We start from the raw sequence: 20,340 nt of genomic DNA, 5'->3' as shown, positions 1-20,340 counted from the left end.
AGTGAGAGTGTTATTGACAGCAGTGTGCATTGAAATTACCTTTCCCACACTCCTTTCAACTGTGATAACTGGGAAGAATGCATTCCACAACTTAACCACCAATGCAGAGAGTTACCTCCCTCTCATCAGTGACCAGGCCAGGCATCTCACCAGCGCTCCACGTCTCTGCAGTTAACATGGAAGAAATTAGCTCTTCAATTTGTAAGGAGCCCTGCAAATACACATGAGAGCACCAACAAGCCATGTGCCAAAGCTACCTTAACAAATTCCATTTTTGGAAATTACATAAAAATAACAAAACATAATTGTCAATCCATCGCCAGCAAAAACAGCCTTGGAAAGATGACCTCTAAGCAACCTGAAGCAAGAATTTAATTTTATTCAGTCCTAGGCAGTAAAAGAGTTAACTATTGCATTCAGATCACTGCGAGTCTTTCACAGGGCAAACCACTTTCTTGATAAAACATTGTTTCAAAGACATGCTTGAGCTTTCCTTCCAAAAAAAATTTATAACATTATGGTTAAATTTGTTTAATAAAGTTTTTATGTGTATCTGCAGTTAAAGTGATCAGATTAATTAAGTTTACATATCTGCATGCAATTTCAGATTGCAAGTCTTTTCTAACTATAGAAAAAACCGATATGCATGGCTCTTGATTTTAATAGAAATATGCAAACGGTATGCAGTCCCAGAAGCCCATATGAAAAATTAAAAAATGGTGGAAAATTGACACGCTTGCCTCCCAAGATCAAATCCCACTTCAATAATTTCTGCAGGATTCTCTCGTCTCTGGTGCAGATAAATTCATGTCAAGGTGCAGCAACACAGATAGCCTGACTCTATGCATAGTAAACGGCTTTCAGAGAGAGGCAATGCCCAGAGCAAGGCCTTATCAGAGCAAGCTGGCTCCCATTTATCTGATCCTTCGTCGAATGCAAAAACAGGTCTTGATCTGCCGTCCGTAGTTTGCAGGGGAAGGCTGGGGGTGGAATGAAGATATAAACAGAAGAAATGAGTCAGGATAGGGGAAAGGGAAATAAATTTGAAAAAATTAGCGGCCACACAAATCAGCAGATGAGTCTGTCACCTAGGCAGCAGAAGGCCCATCTGTTGAACACTATTTGACACCCACCCCCAAAGGCTAACAATAAATCAAGTTTACCAGGCAAAATATGGGCACTGTTTTAGACCCTGCTTTGCATATGGGGACAGAAGCTCACACATTGACAGTGCGGCCAGGTGCAGACAAGCAGATTTAAATCTTTGTGTTTGTTTTTGCTTTACACTGAATCATCTTTCAAACTGATAATTGCTAAAAAAAAACCTCTCTATTAGCTATTTGAGGGCTGAAGAATTTCATTTTATCAAATCGGGGAAAGATTCTTTCAACAAAAGGTATTTTTACAAAAGTAACATTGCAGAGCATGGTGGGAACAAAGCACAGGAACAAAAAAAATGTTCTTCTTACTGTTCATTTGATGAACAAATTGCGGTAGTGGTATATAGAAACTACACACATATACACAACAATGTAGACTACTTCAAGCTGGCTTCCCACCATTTCCAGTGAACAGCAAAACTGGTCCAAGACCCCAAACCCCAGAAAGAAACATTGCACTATATGGACCATTCTTAACCAAACATTGCTTCATTCATCCCCATAAACACCACTCCCAAGCCCCAACTTCCATTAGTCACACCCAAATGAAAATTCAGATCTGATGGAGGGTAGGGTATTTCTCAGTCATTTCATTGACAACTTACTTGCCTTTAGTTCCCCCCCCATTTCTTCTGAAACACCTATCCCTCCTGTTCCATGCCCCTAAACTATCTACATCGACTGCGCTCTCTTTCAGCCACTTTTCTCTTTCCATCCTCTTCTTTCAAGCTATCTGCTGCCTTCCTCCCTCTCTCAACATGTTGTATATATATATAATACAAAAAGAAATATTTTAAAACATTTCACCACCTCAGGGCATCCCACTTTATAGTGAATAACTTATCTTTGAAGCGTAGTCACTGTCGAAATATAGAAAACGTAACAATCAATTTGCACATAGCCAGATTCTATGAACTGCAATGTGACATTGATCAGACAATGTGTGTTTTTGTAATGCTGGATGAGGGATAAATTTTGACAATGACACCAGGAAGAACTCCCCCACTCTTCTTGAAAATAGTACCTGGAGATCTTTGATGCCCGTTGAGTGAGCAGACAGAGTCTCAGGTTAACAATTCACCCAAAAGAGAGCACATCCAACAGTGCAGCTCTCCCTTTGTACTGCACTTGGAGCAGCAGACTGTGTCATGTGTCCAAGCCCCCTAAGTGAGAATGCCACAATTGAACTATAGCTGCTAGCCTTGATCTTAATACTGCACCTCATCTCAACTTGTGTGCAACAACTCGGAGATTGACAAGTACAAAATAGAAATGTTTGTTGTATTTTCTTAGCTATTTTGATTTGCTCACCTCCCATTTGTTTCTACTAAATCCAAACTTTCATTCCTTGTCTGGAAGTGGATTTCCAAATATAAACAAGAAGAATGTACTTTGTACTTTGGTCAGTTCACTAAGAAGAAGCTTACTGAAAGGTACTGAAAAGTGCCTTCCTCTGACAGGTTTTATTCCTCAGTGACAAACCATTTCCAGTGAAAATCTATGCAAAGCAAAGTGGAAGCAGGAATTGAATAAGCACTACCTTACATAGCATTCTTATGCTACAGCTACTGGTGACTTATTTAAATCATTAAATATGGCACATTTTGATAAAAACAACAACAATTTTGCTTTGAATGGAAGATGCCTCAGTGCTGTGCAAAAGCAGAGGGATTTGGTTGTGCATTTTCAGAGAATATTAATGGTAGCACGTCCGGCTGATAAGGCTGTAAAAAAACACAGAATTCTAGTTTCATCACATGAAGTAGAATCCAAGAGTTAATAATGAGGTGCTAAAAAAACTTGCAATACTCTGATTTAAAATATTGCAATTGAAATCACACTACAGGAAGGATATCAAAGCTTCAAAGAAGGTACAATGCAGATTCATGAGGATGCTGCCTGGTATGAGGAAATATAATACAAAGAAAGAATCAAATAATTGTAACTTGTTTGGTCACAGCAATGCAAGTCAAGAAAGTCTTTAGAATTTTGAAAAATGGGACAGAGCAACTAGAAGCAAACTGTTTCAGCATTTGATTGATTTTGAACAAAGGATCATATTTCAAAGATTAAATATTAGAAATTTATAACAAAGAGTAAGGAAACTTCTCTATGCTGTACGTTGTGAAACTATATAATTCATTTCCAGGTTCAGTAGTTGAGGCAGAAACAGTCAACATTCAATAGTAGCCTGGATAGGTAAATGGGGAAAATGTGTTTAAAAGGATCAGGGATATGAGGATGGAGAAGCATGATAATGTATTTGTTTTCAAATTAGAATCAAGCTATCATCTTCCCCTCTCCCTCTCCTAACATGTTTGAACATATATAAGACAACTTTATTTAGAATATTTGTTCATCAATTTTGCTCATGAATGAAAAAGAAAAGGCACATTTCTGTTTTTTGTTCCGGTGCATTGTTCTCACCATGTTCCACAATGGTTCTTTTGCAAAAATACCTTTTGTTAAAAGAATCCTTCCTAGGTTTGAAAAAAGGAAATTCTTCTGCCCTCAGTAAATCTGACATACACTGGTTGGACTGAATGGCTTCTTTCCATGTTATAACTTCTAAGTATGACTATGATAACACATTCCGAAAAAAAATTATGACTAAGTGATGTGTTTATTGTTTTAAGCAGCATGAAAGATTACTGTCGTTCCTTGAGGATTTGCCTTTTTCTTTAACTTAAATACTTTTTTTCATCAAAATCAGATACTTCAACTAATTTATCCCTGGCAACAGCAAATAAGCTGTATGTTTTGAATGACAAATTGAAGATTTAAATTGAAACAGTATTATGAGATCTTCTCGGTATGCTTTGTTTAATTCAGTTCCATTTTCTTGATTCTTAATTCTCCATCGTTCTTACCCACTCTATTGGGTCTACAACTAAGAGGGAGGACAGCCAAGTCATAGTGCTCTGATATAACTTCCATTAACAATATCTTTCCATGTTTTAACCCAAAAAAAATTACCTACTTTGGGCTTTCATTCTGCAGCATCTTAGATGGGAAAACTGTCAAGTGTCACGTACATTTGCTATGATCAATTTACTAGCTATTTGCCATCTTTAAATCAATCTGAACCAAATTCATTTTAATTTCTTTTGCTGGTGAAATAAATTCTGAGCCAATTTGAAGCATTCTGAGTTTGCTGCCCCTGTCCCTTTAAGAAAATGGTTCTGCATGCCCAATTTCATTGGTTCCTGCGCAATAATATTGGGGGGAAATGTTCCACCAGAAGGTTTTCATCCCTTCATGTTTCAATGCTTTGTGTTGTTAACAGCTGGAAGTGCCTGCCAGGCAGATGTTTCTACTTGTGCATTTTAGTTTATTCTTCCAATTTTGCAATGTTGTTTCCAACCAATTTTATCTATTTTCATTATGTTTTTAGGTGGTCTGTTTTGTTTTACTTGGTCCTGTGAATGCTTTCCAGCACTCTTCAGAGAGTACTAATCTACACATAGTGCCACAGTAGAGGTTCAGGCTTTTCGTGTTAACTTTACAGGGTTACACATTGAGATTTGGGGTGGGAGGGGGCTGAATCAGGTTGACACTGGAACCAGTCGATACACAAGTGATCTGCATTTGAATTCCAATTTCAGTCGATGCCATGTTGATCTTTGCAAATAAGTTGCTGTACTATGAAATGAAATGGTTAAACATGCCATCCGTTACGACAGTGTGTTTGAGCTGGATTCATAATCTTTAAGAATATTAATTTGTCTCAGTGCTAAAATATACATTTTTCTTTTGTTTCATTCACTTTGATCTAATGTGTTGAAATATTTGGAACAGATTATACATGCATTTTTTTCTGAAGCAATGTAACTGATAACTGGTTAAAAAGAAATATAAAAGAGTTAATAAATATATGCCATGTAACGTTGCATTATCATTTAAGCTTTGTGAACCTATATAATCCTGAAAAGCTAGGAAAAACAAATATATTGCGGTTCATATAATAAAGGTATATGAGATATGTTGAATATAACGTCAATTTCCAGTACATGATAATAAACAATGTTTTGTGCGAATATGATCTTTCCAAATGTAATCTTATTCAAGATTTGTAACAACCTGGAAGAGAAAATATATGATGGCTGAAGATGTAGGTTAATACATGGAGCTAGTTACATTCATTCAATTCAGTTATAATAAAAATGAATATTACTCCTTTAATATGTAATATAGATCTACTATAGTTTGCTTCGAAACAAAATCCTAATTATACATAGATTAATGTGAGAGAACTTAACTGAAAGGGATCATTGCCTATTTGTCTGAAACCAGTCCATGATGTAAATTGGCAGACAGAGAGGTGAACAGTCAATACAGATTAAAATTATGCTCTCCTTGTACACATTTGGACTTCCATTGATTGAATCACAAAGCCAGAAACCTGTACTTCGCCAAAACAGACATTGGGAGAATGGGAGATGGCATGGGGAGCTGGATCTATGCCATCTCTTGCCTAGGGTAAGATATTGGCACAGCTACAGATGATGTCTTCAGCCAAATGAGCAAAGTACAACTCAAGAGCGAAACCAGTCCTAGGAACTGTGACTAACATAAATTCTGAACAAGGCAGCTTTGCCTCCCAATTTATTTTTGTGTTGCTGCAAGTACAATATTTACTGAAATATTCTTCTGAATACATATTACACCGACACGAGTGCAGAATCTTATCTAAGCAAAATAGAAGTGACAACTTCAGTCAGACTGTTTTGTCTTATCCTTCATTCATTTATTTTTATGTTAATAGCTTTTCTTTTGCATCAATCAGTTTCCAACTCCAACAGATCGTATGTCAGGCTCTGCCTAGTTTAACTACATTAGAAAAAAATGGAAAATATACTGAATAATAGATCGGATTTTTAGCAGATGAGCCTTTACGTTTAATCTTTGCACGTCTCGCCCCAGTCTGTGCTTTATCATGTCTTTACAGCCAACAGCTTGTTTATGAATAAAAAATGTGGCATGAAACCAAAGAGTGAGTTGTCTTTGTTTTGTCAAGTGTACCGAGACAAAATGCTTGCTCTCACAAGTCTTCACTTCTTACAAGCCTTCTGGGACCCCAGGGGCAGCTGGACCAATGTTACCTGCAGAACGGTTGCTATGGCAAGCATGCTTTACCCCATGACAAGTTAGGAATATTCATGAGCTGAAACTCTGCCGAATCATCTGCATATCTGAGTGTTCTGAGTTCTAATATGCAAATCGACTGCTTTGACAGGCAGCCACTTTATTAACTCATTAAGCCCATCTTGTCCCTTTAAAGACAGCATAATTACAAATAAAGCCGTCACTCATTGTATACAAATGCTGCTGAGGTCGTGCTAAGGACCAAAGTGACCTGCTATCAGAGCCCAGTCGGTCAGGGGAAGGCAATGAGGAACAGTCCAAGGTTTGGCACGGTGCATGATAGGGAAATGCTAGATAAGGCATTGAAATGGTCAGGTTGTACTGCTGTGCCTGACAGACATCTTACACCACATTTCATACCTACTACACTCATGCTGTTTTGACCTTCTATAATCCAGCATCCTTGACAATCTGACACAAGTTTTAGCATACATTTTGTTATTTACTGGGCATGCTATACCTTATTAATCCAGAAGCCTTGTTTAATCATCGGGTTCACTTAATAGGCTGGTCTGGCACCCTGTGATAAAGCAGTTACTTTCAAGCTGACTGATTTCGTTCATTGTTTATAGTGTTTCCTTCTCCCCAAGCTCCTTATTCAGAGATTGGCTTGTGGGATTCTGTCAAACAGCATGATTATTTCTGTTGAAAACAAGAACAATTATCAAAAATACTGTGGGAAGAGGGGAGTAACTTACATATGAGCTTTATTTATCCTTATTTCCTATTATTTTCTTCTTTTGTTTTGTGCCTGCTCATCTCTCTGCTGTCCTCCAGATGCAAGAACTGGCAAGAACTGTGAATGCCTGTATCTTCTAATATCAGTAGGTGAACTGACAAAAGATTGTTTTCTTTGTAAAGATGCTTAAAAAGAACACCACACCAATGTCTCAACTGAGAACTAACAAAACATCTCATGCCTAGGCATCAGGTATGCACCAATTCTGCACTAGGATTCTGATTCCAGTAAGACCTTGAAATAAATGCAGTATCAGCCCTAACAATTGTGATCTCAAGCCAATATTTCAGTTCTTAGGGGACAGCCTAACAATACTCTCTTAGAGTCCATGGCTGGGATTTTACATTGGCCAGGGATACACCCTGCTTCCTCCCTAAGTGTTAGGGAAGAGCCCATCCCCTAGTTGGTCTGATTGCCCTGCAGCCATTAAACCAACAGGGGACCACTCAGTGATTTCAGGTGAGACCGCTGTGCCTCAACAGCCAGTATAAGGCTGGCTGCGTTCTGGTCCCTGTGGTGCCACTGTCCCCAGCAGCAATCATTACCAAGGCAGGTACAGGCATATGACCAAGGCCAGGCTGGCACCTTACACATCTCACCCCCATGGTGGGCAAAGGGCGTGGTGAGCCCTGATTGAAAAATGTTAGAGGGAAACATAGTGCAAGGGATAACCTTAAAGTGAGTTACCTCCAATGGTCCCAGGGGGCTATAAAGAAGATTCCACAACACACCCCTCCAAACCTTTCTCTCCAAACCTGAACAGTTTAAGCTGCTTGGCTTCATACTTCGCATGGCCTCTGCCCATGTCAGGCAAGACAAGATGCATCTCTTAAGCAGTTAAGTGATCAATTAATGAACAAATAAGGCCCTTAACTGACCCTTGGGGACATGGGATGTCAGAGGTACCCCCCACCACATGTAAGTTTGCAGTGAGGGACAGATTGATAAATAGGCACCAAGAACAGTGCCCATAGAATTACACCCAATTTTACAACAACCCTGCCTGCCAACCTGTACCTGGGATGTACAGAATTCAACCCCTGCACACAGTGAGATGTTGGTGTGAATATTTGTACAATCAACACCGCATGTTTCTTCTTTAAGTTTTCACTTCCTCTTCCAATGCATATCTTTTAATGTACATATGAACATATATGCATTATTCATTGTTTGAACATAGTCAGGGAAGTATCACTCTAGCCTATGCACATGTTTATGACATTTCCAAAAACAGACTATCAAGTTCTGATTTTAATACATTTGACCTGTCACAGACTAAAATAATTTTTAACAAAACAAAACACAGGCTTAAAATGGCCGCAGTGATCACCTGATCAGGTTGAATCAAGCTCGTGAAACTACCAATAAACAGGAGCCAGTCTGAACTAAGACTAACATAGTCAAAATGGCTGGAACCAGTCATTCCGATTTGTATCTTCTGTTTGATTTACACTCTTCTGGAAGTTTCACATATTGGGATGAAAATCTTACCAATAGATTATCCAGCTTGATTTAAAAAAATGAAGTCAGAAATGGGAGTATACAAATGAGTTGTATTTCAGGCAACTGCAGAAAGAGGAAAAATTAATTTCCAGCAACTGAACAGGAAGACTCCCTATCTCTTTTTCTCTTAGCCTGTTAAAAAAACAGCACCCATTGATAAAGCAAATTGGAGAAAATCCATTCACTGGAAACTCAAAGACATCTACAGATTTCTTTACAGCTGAGGAATCAAATCATCAATTCAACATCCATTATCACAGGTTAAACCTAACATCTCAAGCACTCACCTGCATACTCTTAACCTTCCTTTCATACTAGACACTCACTCCTTTTTAAACTTTATACTTGCATTCATGTGTGTATTTGATGTTGTGTTTGATTATTTTTATTGGGGTTAATAAGTAGTAAAATTTCCGTTTCCTTCATTCAAGAATTTTAATTGAAGTGTGTAACAGCTGCATGCTAAAAAGAATTATAAATATTTGTTGAGACCAACAAAGTGGTCTAGTATGCTAACATGGTTTACATCTCATCATTTGTATTGCATCAAAGTCCTACTTCACCAAGAGATATTATTACAAAACAAAATAGAGAAATGACCAGTGAGTTTTAAAATGGACTTACAGATTTGCATCTGTGTTGCAAAATGTATGTCAATAAGTTCATGACTTCAACAGTGTCACTGGAGTTGTTTTAAATCAGAAGCAGTGTGATCTCTCAGGGAGGCATGGGGAGAAAGTCAGTCAACAAAACCCCTAGTTCAATTTCATAGAGTTCTTTAACAATTGTCTCAAGAAATGCTCTAGCAAATGCTTTTAAGCAGATCATCGCTCCACTCTATCAACTGGGTGTGGAGAAGGAGATAAACACCACCATCTTAAGAAGGGTGATGAACTGTTTTATTTTTCATGTGATGGGCAAAGCATAGCCTGAATGTTTCACAGACTTTGCAAGATCTGATTACAGTGTCCTTATGTAATGTTTGAGTTTCATTCCCAAAAGTTACAACTTTAAGTGAAAGACATAAAGTAAAACAGTGTTTCCTACAGGAATCAATGTAAAAGCCAGAGTTAGGTTCCTGAGGACAAATGTTTCACAGATGAGCCAATGTAAAATTTGAAATACTGTGCCACACATGTGCCACACAACGCATTCCTAGCTAAAGTAACTTTTGAAACAAAACAAGGAAAGCTTCTGTGAAGCAAGCTTATTGCTTGCAGAGAAATCTTTAAAAATGTTTACAGTATAGGTACAGTACAAGTTCTTCACTATTCTAACTCTGCAGGTAAAGTATTTTTGAGTACATTATGGCAGGAAATTTGTTTTAAAAAATCTCAGTCATTGAGTCATACAACACAAAAACAGGCCCTTTGGTCCAATTAGTCCATGCCGAACATAATCCCAAACTAAACTAGTCCCACCTGCCTGCTCCTGGCCCATATCCCTCGAAACCTTTCCAACAACTGCCATTAACTCTATCTATTCTTCTCATTATTTTATAAACTTCTATCAGGTCATCTCTCAACCTTCTATGCTCCAATGAAAAAAGTCCCAACCTATCCAGCCTTTCCTTATAACTCAACCTTCCATACCCAGCAACGTCCTGGTAAATCTCTTCTGAACCCTCTCCAGATTAATAATATCCTTCCTATAACTGAGCGACCAGAACTGGACATCGTACTCCAGAACAGTCCTCACCAATGTCCTGTACAATCTCAACATGACTTCCCAACTCCTATACTCAAAGCACTGAGCAATGAAGGTAAGCATGCTAAACACCTTTTTAACCACCCTGTCTATATGTGACGCAAACTTCAAACCACAGCAGTTACTCTACCAGTACAGGTACAAACACCAAGGAAATTTTTAAAACACAATTAAAAAATTAAGTTTATTCTGAGCGGAGGACTGTTTGAAACAAAAATGATATTTGAATGCAGGGAGCAGACACAATAGCAGCAACTCCAGCAACGCAGTCAGGGGTCTTACTGAGATGTGATGACATGAGAGGCTCACTAATAACAAACACAACCAAGAAGTGAGAGATGGTAAAGCAAGAAATGACACTTTAAATGAGGAAAGTAAATACTTAAAAAGAACTTTAATCAGAAAAAAGTTTTGAAAGAGGAGACTGAAAATGAGAACTCCTTGTATTTTATAATGTATTAGTTGAATCTATACTATAAGATTCCTTCTCCAAATATTTGTACTTATATTAGAATGAAATACAGGATGTACAGCAATTAAAATCTGTCAGGTATGCACATATTTTAGTTTTTTCATTAGGTCTGTCGTATCAGCTTTATTTCTGTTGCTGTCCATGTATGTGTTTCAGGGGCTAGTTAATAGGTACAAAGAATATTCTTCAGTTAATCCTCCACTTCTTAATAAAGCATTGAATGAGGTACTTCCTGTGGAAAACCCACTGGTGCCTGCAATTCTACTGGAAGCAGAAAGAAAAAATTCTACCAAATGCCTCAAAAACAAACAAATGTAAGTAGCAACAGAATAAAAATGAAGCCAAATATGACAAAAGAAGCTGTAAAACTGTTGGGTGAATCTACAAATGCTTTGAATTGGGATATGTGGAACCATGTTGACAGCAGAATTGAACTCATTGGCTTCCTGATAGAATAGTTAATATAGCTTACATAACAAGTTCTAAAAGCAGTTTATTGTGTCCATGGCACACTCTGGTCTTGCAAATCATTTCACAATTGAATTTCTTGCAAGAAAATTGTGCACTTTAATATATTTTAATGCTTTTGCCATAATTGGTTTATAACTACAAATATTAGTATAACTACAACTTGAATCGAAAAATGCTTTCAATGCATTTCAAGGATGGTTTAATTTGAATACTATATGTTTTCTGCTTGATAAAGACTAGCATCCTTTGGTTTTCCTTTGGTATCCTAAAAACTATCTATTAAAGTGATATTTGTGGCTGTTGTCTAGCTAACAAATTCATGGAATATGAACTTGATAGTGATATGCCTAAAAACTGGCACTTACAGCATACCTGAAATAAAGCCACTTTGACTCTAAATAGTCAGTTAATCCTTAGAAATGCCAAACTTTTTGTTCAGTCAAGTGTGAGATGCATGGAGGATAAGCAAGCTTTTCCATTATGCATGGCCACTTAATTTGCAATCCACCATTCACAGTATGAGTGTCCTTGCTGATAGAGTGCACCATAGATGTTATGGTTAGTTTTCTCAGGTCTAAAGCAGCCAAATCAGTGGTCCTTAAACAATGTTTATGGAACTGAATGTTGAGCCGGGAGGAACAGTGTGTTTGTTCTAGCTTCCGATTGAAGCTGTGGCTTTCTGTCAGCCATTGGTCATCGACCCTCACCCTCTCCCCACTCTAAATTCATCCACCTCGATATTTTATAGATTATCATCCACTCGGGCTGATATTCTTCCTCATCCATCAGCTTGCTACCTCTTGAAGTAGAAGAGTATCCTTCCGCGTAGATCATCTCCTGTTGACACAAAAAGACAAATTTTGCTGGTCTTCTTGCCTATATACCTCAGTGTGACAATCATTGCCATTTCTGGGTTAGTGCCAAAGTCAGGGTAAATCAATTTCCATGCCTAGGTCCACTATTGTAACGTATAGGTATCTGGGCAACAGACCTCCACATCCCCTTGGAACCAGGTTTACACAGGGTCACAAGCAAGTGAAATTGGCAATCAAAGCCATTCACAGCATCAAAAAAAAGAACAGTGTTGCTATGAGCTCACATATTCACCATATATGAAAGTAAAACCACTTATTTTTATTGGCACATGAATATGAATAAATTTAAAGTTCCCAATGAATATGAATAAATTTAAAGTTTCCATGTCTTAAAGCATTCTCTTCCAATGTTTTATGGATGCTTTAGGAACACCAGGATTGCAGCAGGTAGTAAAGGATCAAAGGGGAAAGTCTTAATTGGTTATGACAACACACTTCTGGCTTTAATAGAAATGAGACATTAGATTGTACTACTAATGAGGTTGGAGAGAAGCACCGACACAAAACTGTATTATCATGATTATATATCCTATGATGTCTTCTACATCAATGTGTCCATAAAGACTGATGGGGCACGAATGACATCACTTCAAAAGTACTTCATTGGCTGGAAAGCACATTGAGTGGCTGCAAAAAATGTTTAATAAACACATCAATTTTCTTTACACTTCAGCTCACAATATGTCGTATAAATGCAAAAATGTATTTGATGCATTTTTCAGCTCTTCATGAGATGTTTGTGTCAATGCCAAGGACAGCACTAATTGTCCTTCTCTGATGGCACTTGAGAAGTCAGTAATGAGTTGCCTTCTTCGCCCACTGCAGTCCATATGGTGTAGGTACACCTACATGGTCGCTAGGAGGGAAGGAGTTTCACAATTTTGATCCAGCAACAATGAATATAATTCCAATTCAGGATCATGAATACTTGGAGGAGGAGTTTCAGATAGCATTCCAATGCAAGCACAGTCCTAAGTGATACAAGGTGGGGGAATGGGAAGATGCTGTCAAAACAGCTTTCATGAGTTGCTGCAGTGCATCTTATAGATAGTACACACTGCTGCTACTGCACTCTGGTCATAAATGGAATGACTATTAAAGTAAAAACCAAAAGAACTGTGGATACTGTCAATCAGAAACAAAAGCTGAAATTGCCAGAAAAGGTCAACAGGTCTGGCAGCATCTGAGGAACGGTCACTGGACTCAAAACGTTAATTCTGATTTCTCACCACAGATGCTGCCAGGCTTGCTGAGCTTTTTCAGCAATTTCTGCCTTTGTTTCTGAGTATCACGATGTTGGATGGGGATTTAATCAAGTCAGCTGCTTTGTCCTGAATGGAAGCAAACTTTTTGAGTGTAATTGAAGTGTACTCCAGGCAAGTGAAGAGTATTCCATCACATTCCGCACGTGCGCATTGGAGACAATGGACAGGCTTTGGGGACTTAGGATGTGAGTTATCCCTCTACATATTTCACAAAGAAAGACAAATGAGGTTTTCTGCACCACTCAGTAACCTAGGTGTAATCATTACATCACTATCCACAAAACACAAATTTTCAACAAGTATCACTCAAATAGATGCATTTCACAACATTGAACAATGGCTGAGGAAGTAGAGGGTGAAACAGAGGGAAATAATAATGAAATGATAGAATTGTGGGCATGGGTGATGGCTAAGCAAATGTGGGGCACAGTCCTCGTAAATTGACTGATCCTTTCTAGTCGCCTCGGGCATATACATTCTGGGATTGGTTGAACCCATAAGACTCACACTATTCTGCAGATACTTGTCTTTACAAAATCAATACCCAAAGTGGCGGATGGTGATATGAATAGTTTGCACCAAACAATTATGGACAATTTAACTGCTATAGAGAGCCTATCACAATTGCTTATGCTATACTCTCTTAGAGACACAGATCCTCACAACAACACATATCATTTGTATGTGCAGACGTTTTCATGTATGTTAATGGCTGTTCTGAGTTAGCACAAGACATGTGCAAGCCAACAAGGGCTTGTATTCTACATCAATGACAAAAAACACCCCTCTCCACACACATTAGTACTAATGCAGCTGCTTCAAAAGTCAACATTTATGGACAAAGAATATTACATGAAACCTATATCCACAGGATTGGACATCCAAAACAATTCATTTTCACAAAAATGGAATTAAGCCACTGACAAGAAGGCTCAAATGTCTCAGGAATGAGAAATTCACCAAGAAAACAAAATTTTGAGCTCCTGGAGTACGCTCACACAGCAGCCCAAGTACTCATGCCACATGCATTCCATGTCACATGCTCTGAAAGATAACAATGCTCCACTCCTTCGTTATATTCTGCGGTTTATCATTCCTTTATCATGCAGATAGCAAATAGTCGGTCCTGTTAAAGGAGTGGAAATGTTATATATTCTAGCTCCTAAAGAAGGCAAAGTAGAAAAAAATGGCTTGCAGTACAATCATTAAGGATGAAGAATCAACCAACAGAAATCAACATATTTGTTTACTTGACTGTATGTTATGTAGTGTGAATACCAAAATGTTGAGATGAATGGTCAAAGTACATAGAAGATCATAGAATCACTACTGTGTGGAAGCAGGCAATTCGGCCCAGCAAGTCCACAACAACCCTCCAAAGAGCATCCCACCCAGACCTACTCCCTACCCTAGACACAATGGGCAATTTAGCATGGCCAATCCACCTGACCTGAACATTTTTGGGCTGTGGTAGGAAATGCACACAGACACAGGGAGAATGTCCAAACTCCACACAGACAGTCACCCAAGGGTGGAACCAAACCCATATCTCTGGCACTGTGAGGCAGCAGTGCTAACCACTGCACCACCATGCTACCAGTGAGTGTATGGGAAAAGAGGCATAATATAGCAATGGACAGTATAGCAGTACCTGAAAAGTCCCTGTGACAAAAAGGTGAAAGCAGGAGCAACCTGAACTGTCATTGAGACAAACGATTGTCCTGCAGACTTCAATCATAGTCTCAGCAATAAGCTGGAACAATAAACTCTCCCAGTGCCTCAAATGCATGTAAATATAGTCTTCTACGTATGAGAGATGTCTTTGGTTTGTCGGAAAGAGTCAAAATCCAATGTTTTTGTTTCCTTGATGTGCTACTGTACAGAATCAAACTGCATTTGTGACTATGTGTATACATAAAAACACTTTTTTATGCATAAAATATTTTTTAATGAAATAAATAAGCTTGAACATAAATGTACTGGTTCTCCATCATTCATATAGCTAATTCACACATGCTATGTTCAGTGTAGTTTATACTGTGCATGTGTTTCTTATTCTATCAGTGATCCAGCTCCCTCCCTTGCACAGTATAAAATAGTCAGCATTGCTATTGCACAGAATCCAAAACTAAATATTTCTCTTCACAATTCACTGCGGCAACCATGTGCTGAAACCTGCAACTCATGCATTTAACTATCCACTTTGAAAGGAAGTAAACAACACAATCATCTTTAACATTGCCCAGAGAGAAAACAGCATTTCTTTCTTGCAATGAAGCTTTAACAAGTACTTCACCATTATTAGCTATTCCAAACAGGTATTTTTATTTCTTTTCTGCTACTCACAATTCCCGCAAATTGTGAGAAAAACTGAAATTGCCAATAACAGCAGAAAAAATCTGTATTTTTATTTTCTTAATTTCTCCATAACTTATATTTTATATAGAGGGAAACATACACAAATCTTGATGTTTTCTGTTGATAGAACCAGGAACTGTTATCTACCATCGACCTGGATGTATCAGGGTAGAGTTTTGATTGCAATCCTAGATTTAACTAAGAATTATACTCTATGGAATTGTTTTGTTATTTTGTTCTGGTGACTTAGTGGGATTTTTTTTATCACCAGGAAATTGTGCATATATCACAACTGGATAGGGGAAAATAGTTTTGACGGTTTCATTAATTAAGACTCTAAATTAGAAGTTAGTCTCTTAGACTAACCCATTGCATAATATACAAACCAGTTTTAAAATTATTCTCTGGAATACAAAGGATAAATTTAATTTTCCAAGTGAGAACTTTGTAATCATTAGCACATAAGCAAGTGATGTTAAGTAATAACTTAATTGAAAAAGTGTAAATAAGCTTGATGTTAAATGGAACAAAAGCATTTTTTCTGTTTAATGCATCATGTTTATGCCACATTCTGTACTGATTAAAGTATTTGAAGAGCAATGCTTTAAAATTTAGCTAAAATCCCTTAATCAATGCTAATTAGCCCTAACTTGCATATGTTAATTAAGACTATTTACCAAAATTATAGGTATGAACATCCCCAGAGGGGTTCCTGTTCATTTAATTAGTCCCAATTAGCTCTAATTAACACGTGTAAATGAGATACTGTTGAACCTAAAATAAACATAGTGTTGCCTGCTGTATTCACATGCAATTTGACTTATTGTATATGTTTGTAGAAGGAAGAGGCAGTTGAAACCCTTAATTAATGCAAATTGCTGTCAGTGCAGACATTTTCATAGAAGTCATTCATTTCTGGAACTATGGCAGAAATAAAAATCCATTCCAGTGTAACTGGATACTCCAGTTGCAATTCTTGGTTAACCGTTTCTCATACTGCAGATTGACGAGCCTGTAACAAATAAACAAACTGGCATGGTTGAGAACTGCTACCGGATTATCAACATTTATTCATACTTCACATTTTATATTTCCAGAGTTTGTTCTCCAAGATCATATTTTGGGGACAGTATAACACCACACACAGATATTTATATAGATTTTAATTTGGTTGATTCTGTGTACAAGAAAAATCCATTGAATTAAAATCCTATACATTTTATGGACCAATTGGTGATATTTATGGATAGCATTTGCAACAAAAAGGAAAAATGATGAAAAGAGCTGAAGTGACAGAAGTTTAATTAAATTAAACCATTTGTTGCATTATAGTTGCGCATTTATATAAATTTTGTGTATTTAATATGAATTTTCCAAAACTGTTAAATGAAGCAACTTTTATATAAATAATCAACTCTGTTAGATAAGGCAATTTGTATAAAGCAAATATTAATGCTTACTATCACCAATCACAGTAAATCTTCTGCATGCATATCAGCCACAAAATTCCTTAGAGAAGATCTTTGTTCAACAAAACACACAGGTAATTTACGCTGAGTACAAATGTCGGAGAGACCTATAAAAATATTGAACTACCAAATGACACTGTACCAATAACAGTACAATCCAATTCACTGCATTTTACAGCAGTAAGATTGGGATAGCCTAATTAAGTAGGTAAGTCAATTACATGAGTATCATGAAAGGTTGAATCTATGTGACCTGTAAAGATCACCACTTTGACCAGTTTATAAAATTGCGTGCTGCTTCACATATAAATGTGAGATGAAACCTTACCATGTGCTTGCATTTGGCAGTTGTGTTTCTCACTTGTTTATCTAATTCTTAATAGGTAGGAATTTCTCTTTCTGTGTCAAATATGGATGAAAGGTGCATTGTTTTATTTCTGTATGTTATAACTCTCAAACTATTTTAATCAATAGAATTTGTGAGTCTTATTAGAATAAAGTATAAGATTTTATGGGAACTCATCACTATGACAGTGCTGGAGTCATTTCTTGGGCTGGAATTTCAAATTGGAGTTGGGAAAATATGCCCAGATGATTGCTGGGTCATAACATCTTCCAAGAACACAATTTTTATATTGCACCAATACCCATTCCCAACTATGCCAGCAATTGAAAATTCAGCCTGTTTAGTCAATTTTTTTTTCATTGAACTGTGAGAAGCAAGTCACATCACATGCCTGAAAAGGGACATTATATATCACCATCAAGAAAGGCTAATAGAAATTACTTTTGAAGTGTAGTCAGTGTAGCAACATAGGGAAACCTTTGCTAATGATCAACTATTTTGCACTAATATACATGGAAAGTGTAATTTAAATGAAATTTAATTTAAGAAATTAAGATTATCATAAAAACTTGCTGCATATTCATGTTATCTTTTTTTTAAAATTGCAATTTGGCACTGTTGCTACAAAGAAGTGACTGTTCATGCAAATAATTCTGTGCTAGCTTGCAATGCACAAGGGAAAACACAATAATCACAATTTTTTTGCTCCTTTTTCCAAAATATTGTTCCATCATATTAACTCTAGTATACAACAGGGCACAAAAGAAAACAATAATGACAACAAGCTTTTCAGCTTACAACCTGACCTGGGATATTACATGCCCTTTCATTGATTTTTGCCTCAGTATTACTAAATAGCTACAGTATGACAGTTTGTATTCAACTATATTCTTTTCTGATGCCTATTTTCACCAACACATTTCATAAAATACAAACCCCATCATTTAGGATCAAAATATAATTGCAGCCACAAGCTGGCAGAATAAATTATGCACTTATCTCTGCAATGTTGACCAAAAGTTTACCCTTCCAGTTGCTGGGGCAAAAGTGGTTATACTGGTAGAAGTCAAATTCCTGTGTCAGGTATGAAAGTCATCTTGATGATTCACAATCTGTAAATATATCTGATGCTCAGTCATTCTATTTGAATGTCTCTGTCCTGTGGATAATTAAAATGCAATTACCCCAGGATAATGGTAGGTCAAATATCAGCAGGATCAGAATATTTCAACAGTCCTGTTAGTTATAAATTGATTCAGTGCACACAGCCAGTCATATTTAAATGTTAATATGTGAAATTGTATAATATGACTCTTCAGTTCTGTCTTCCAATGTGAAAACAATTGATACCAAAGGTATATAATTGATGGGCTTGATATTAGTTTATCACATGAAGCTTGTGACAAGTGCAGTGGTTTCCCATTCAAATAGTATGTATTTTCCTGCTCTCCATTCCACTTCGTTTTCTTAGCTTTCTCAATATATTGCATGGTTTTATTTCCTTGATTCATTTCATCACCTGCATTTTCCTATTCCTTTTGCTGTTTGAACTGTAGTTTCAAACAGGCCCTGTGTAACATGTAGTGTGCAATGTAAGGCTGAGAATTTTGTACAAGATACACTTTATTGACCTTTTTGAAAGTTCAATTGCAGAATCTCTGTTATTACTGAAGCAATCATGGAGGATATTGTTTGGCTGATGTGGAAAGATGGGCAAACTGAAAGCTATTTTTCACACAAGAATTTCTAAACAATATTGAGGCCATGCACAATAATTTCATCCCTATTTAGTTCAACCTGTAGTCCTGCCAAGAAAACTTGAACATATAAATTAAATTATGTAAGAAATGAGGTTAAGTTACTTCATCAAATATCCAACTTAACTGTTCACATTATTTATGTTCAATTTGCACATGCCTTTAAAGTGTATCCTTCTCTAGTAACATATTAATAAAGTACAATAATGATATCAAAGTTTTATGTCATTGTTTGCAGCCATGTAAAGTAACTAATCATTTCATGGGGGAAAGAAAGGTGATGCTAAACCCAGTTTTCCAATGGTCTAATTCTTATGTGTATCACTCCATGGTAGGCAGTTGGTAATCAGACTTAGGTTTAACTTGAGGGACTTTACTGAAAATAGTGTCAACTCTTCTTGGTTGGTAGCACACTAACCTCTGAATCAGAAAGTCCCAGACTTAAGCGTGATTCTAGGGAGCACAAAATGCAAGGCTGATATCCCATCGAAGGACTGAGTGAGCATTGAGTAAAGCACACTCAATTGCAGCAGCTACAATTTTTGAATGAGTCATCAAACAAAAACCCTGTCTGTTCCCGCGGGTTGACGTGAAAAAGTCCATGGCAATATTTTGAATAATTGTTCATTGCAAGTAAGACAGATTATCTTGCCATTATCACATTACTGCTTGTGGAAGTTTGCTGTGTGCAAATTACAATAACAATTGCAATTCAACAGCTTTTCATTCGCTCTAAACGGCTTTGAGACATCTGGTGGCCGTGAAAGGCACTATATAAATGCAAGTCTTTCCACACAGAATATGTAAATAGTATTTGAAAAATATATAAGTATTATGTATTCTGGTCACATCAACAACTGCAGAGGGAAAATTGTGCTCAGCATTGCCTAAACAAGCCATAGCTTTTCTAGTTGACAATGTCACAGCAGCAAACTTTTACTGAAAATTGTACTTAATTGATAACACAGTGGACAACAAAAATTCAAGAAAGAGCATGCCAAATTGGAATCAGCAAATAAAACTTCTTGGGATGTAGATTCTTTAATTAAACAATAAAAAATGGAAATGTTAAT

General features: G+C 37.0%; 1 long non-coding RNA gene across 1 annotated transcript in view; it reads right to left on the bottom strand.

Annotated features, from left to right (window-relative positions):
* Positions 1–526: 526 nt before the first annotated feature.
* LOC125486147 overlaps positions 527–20,340 on the bottom strand; it is a 36,073-nt gene continuing 16,259 nt past the window's right edge. Inside the window, exons 2-3 of the long non-coding RNA XR_007264829.1 lie at positions 6,766–6,947; positions 527–980 (exon numbers count right to left, since the gene is read on the bottom strand). This is a non-coding gene — a long non-coding RNA (uncharacterized LOC125486147). The remainder of the gene's footprint in view (positions 981–6,765; positions 6,948–20,340) is intronic.

This window comes from Rhincodon typus, chromosome 26 (genome assembly GCF_021869965.1).
Source record: "Rhincodon typus isolate 14 chromosome 26, sRhiTyp1.1, whole genome shotgun sequence".
In the NCBI taxonomy this organism is placed as follows: Eukaryota; Metazoa; Chordata; class Chondrichthyes; order Orectolobiformes; family Rhincodontidae; genus Rhincodon; species Rhincodon typus.
Note: the sequence above shows the minus strand (reverse complement) of the source record. Positions and strands in the feature narration are given on the sequence as shown.